Source organism: Mytilus californianus, unplaced genomic scaffold (genome assembly GCF_021869535.1).
Source record: "Mytilus californianus isolate M0D057914Y unplaced genomic scaffold, xbMytCali1.0.p SCAF_10, whole genome shotgun sequence".
NCBI classification, from domain to species: Eukaryota; Metazoa; Mollusca; class Bivalvia; order Mytilida; family Mytilidae; genus Mytilus; species Mytilus californianus.
Window position 1 is genome coordinate 6,778,005 of NW_026262582.1, and position 4,141 is coordinate 6,782,145.

A 4,141-nucleotide genomic window follows, 5' to 3' on the forward strand; every position below is an offset into this window, starting at 1 on the left:
TACCAAATATATATTTTGCTACAAGATAAGTGTGTTTTATTATGAGGATATGCGTGTAAAACATCGTTTTAAGTCAAGTTGCTACTCATATATAGTTAGAGATATGTTGATCAAAAACTATGTTTGAAATGGGCTTATAAGTTCAATTACATACATTTCGATATGTTTATGACGTCAAAGTGACATTACACGCGACTCTATTGAACTAAAGTGTCCAGATTATATTATTCTGTTCATTTCTCAATTAATATTGACATACTTTTTAATGGCATGAATCAGTTTACTATTTTTGCTATTTTAGGGGTCAAACAATGGCTCTTATCATACTTCCTCCTTCGATATATGCAGATTACGACTAAATAGGATTAATGTACCAGAAAACATCAGATTTACTGACAAACATCTTTTTTGTGAACTGATAATTTCCCAAGAAGTAATATTAAAATAATATCAAAGCAGTACCAACCAACAAAGCTGGTTGATTTTATAACGATGGCAAACAATAGTATTCCTTAGTCGATAAGAGATTTTTTGTCACATTGATCAACTCAATTTTTATTCTGATTTTGCAAGAAAAAAATCTTCTTCTCGTTTGCTCAATATCTCCCTCATAGTTTTAATTGAAAATTGAGACGATAATGATATGATTTCGGTGTTTACAAAACGTGTATCTGAACTAATTTTCATCAGGTACGCCAGTGCAAAAACATTTCAGCCAAACCATTTGAAAAATGTTTCCGATGATATAAAAATATCTTAGTAGAACTCGTCAAATTTACATGTGAGAGTTGCAACCTCACAATAAGATCAGGTACACAGTTCATCAACAGGAAATTCAAATACAAATTCTATCAATGAAGTTGTCCCTTCATTATTGCTATTGGGGATATTATTTTCATAGGAATAAGATATAGCTGTTTTTTTATTAGAAGATGTTTAATATCATAAGTAGACATCACGGTAAGAATACCGAAACATATATTTATCAAGCATGCGATATTCAATTTATGTATCTATATCAATACTTTAATTGAAATACTGACATCTTGAAACATTTTATAAACAACAATGCTGTCAATCATTTGCTCTGTATTCTATAGATTCTTATATATAAAATTGAGAATGGAAATGGGGAATATGCATTAATACTTATAATACTTAGCTGACATTTTGAAATCTTTTGAAATGTAAACCCTGATAATTTTCCATCTACACTTTACCTTGCAAGTATTATCGCGATATTAACAAAAAATGACAATTACGAACTTGTAATGCTGTGCTGACATTTTGAAACGTTTTGAAATGGAAATTTTTCATCTACACATTATAATGCAAGTATTATCTCGATATTTAAAAATAACTTTACAATTTAGTTGAAAACTAGTTATAAAATAAAAACAAAACAATGAGATTCTAACTGTAACGTCACAACGTTGATGTATATTATGCCTACCCTTCCGGAGATCCGGAATTTGGCCAATGATATGTTGGATTTTGTTGGGTTTCTGTTTTATTGATTGCCGTTGTTTTGTTTTTTTTATTGGAGTACGATAATTCTGAATTTCTCTTACAAAAGAAAAACGTTGTGGAAAGAAAAATATCCCTTTGTATCTTAGTGTAACGAACGAGTGTACCTTCGGATGAAAATGCATGATTTATTAGATAAGGATAAATACTATGAAGCCGATTATATGGTATACCAAGAAGGATAAATAAAAAAAAAACATTATACATTAAAATCCTTAATTAAAATTATCATACTAAACATATTTAAGTATTCACAACAAATATGAAAATTAATCAATTTTTCGTTTTTCGTCCGTTTCATCTTCAAGCTACCAATGCGTGTTAGTTCTCCTTTCACATATTTCAGTAATGTTTTGTAGTTTGATAATAAATCATCCTACAGTTGTTAGCAAAATACTCATATCATATCGTAACTGTTGTATTTGGAAACGATTATTCTTGACAGTGACATATCTGCTCAATTTTTGTCTGATTTGATGATGTTCTCAGATTTACTCTTCGAAGATGTAAATGATTTGACTCATGCTCATACCCATAATGAAATACTGTCAGACCACAATTATTTCTAAGTTTTAATATGAAGCGTTGTCGAGTAAAATCCTCAAAATATCTGCATGTTGATGTCAAACAATCTTCCATTTGAGGGGTAAATCAATACGCAATTTGTGAAATCAACGGTAACACCTGCATCAATTAACAATTGTAATCATTTTGTTAAATTGTGACAATCACTAATACCTGTTGGTTAATTATGGATGTTGAAAAACACATCATTCTTATTTGTAAGTATATGATAAACAAACGAGAGTGCAAACCTTTCTGAAAACAGGTTTGTTTTGATATTATTTTTTTAGAAGCTGAGAAGATCACATATATCATTCACAGTTTTTTACAATATTTTGTGTGACAATAACATGTATATCTAACGATTGCAAAGTAAAAGTTATGAAACGAATACAAATGTACGGGGAGATAAAACTTGATACGAAAAGAATGTGGAAATACATGATTAACTGCCCTGTTTGATTGTTTGTGCAAAAAAACAACCCATCGATATCTTGCTAACCAAACAAAAAGCACCTCAAGATCATAAGGTGTAGAAAGAAAAATTAGAATGAGAACACAATCAAAAGGTTTTCCACAAACAAGAAGGTAAACATATGTTTTGTCATGTGTGGTATTCGTTGCGTTGCTCATAGTAGTGAAATACAATTTAAAGAAATTCATAGTATAAACCACTGGAAAGCGATAACCAGATATTATACAAAAACGAACGTATAATAAGGCCACTGCTTTGGTCCGCTGAATTAAAAAAACAAACAGTATTATGAATCTACCGAGTAATGTCATCCAGATGTTCATAAGACTTTAGGCTATTTGAAATCAGTATTCATATTTCTTTTTCATCTTGTTCTACATATTGGCTTTAAGCTTCTTACTTTTAATGCAAAACAGTAAAACCTGCTAAATAGACTCATTTGGATATCATGTCATCAATGTTTAGATACGAGCAATATTTTATCAAAAATATATTTTGATCAACAATGTATTTCATTAAGAGGAGAGTGTGTAAAACATCGTTTCATGTAAAACTGTTGTTCATTTATATATTTTGACCAAAAACTATGTTTGAAATGGCCATTTTAGGTCAAATACATAAATGTCGACATATCTAAGAGGCCAAAGTGACATTACACGTGACCCCTCTTGCACTTAAGTGTCCAGATAAGTTTACTATTTTTGTTATCTAAGCGGCCGAACAATGATTCTTATCACTACTCCTCCTTTGGTATATACAGATTATGGCTTATCCCGATTAAGAGGATATGTACACCAGAAAACAACAGATTTACTGTTTGACATCTTTTTTGTGAACTGATAATTTTTCGAGAAGGAGTATCAATATTATATCATAGCAGTACCAACCAACAATGCTGGTTTATTTCATAAAGACGGGAAGCAATAGTGTTCCCAAGTCGGATCAAAGATATTTTGCCACATCAGTCAATCTAATTTAATGTGACTCCCACATACAAGTGAGAGATTGAGCTAGCTATAAGACCAGGATTAATCCACCATTATTTACATAAGGAAATGCCTGTACCAAGTCAAGAAGATGACTTTTGTTTTCCATTGGTTTGATGTGTTTGAACTTTTTTTTTTGCCATTTTGCCATTTCATAAAGGACTTTCCGTGTGAATTTTCCTTGGAGTTCGGTATTTTTACTATTTGAATTTTTACAAAATATAAAAGATTTGCAGCCAAAACATCTAATCGGTTGCTCAATTTTCCTCTCACAGTTTTAATTGAAAATTGAGACAATAATATGATTTCGGTGTTAACAAAAATATATATTTTTTTTAAATATCTGCATGTTGATGTTAAACAATCTTCCATTAGAGGGCCCCGGGTAACTCTTTACGCTATTTGTGAAATCAACGGAAACTCCACCAACAATAAACAATTGTTATAATTTTGTTAAATTTTAACACTCACTAATACCTGTTGGATAATTAATTATAATAAAAATACCCATCTTTCTTATTTGTAAGTATAAGATTAACACACGAGAATGTAAAACCTTTAAAATAACAGGTTAGTTTTGATATTAATT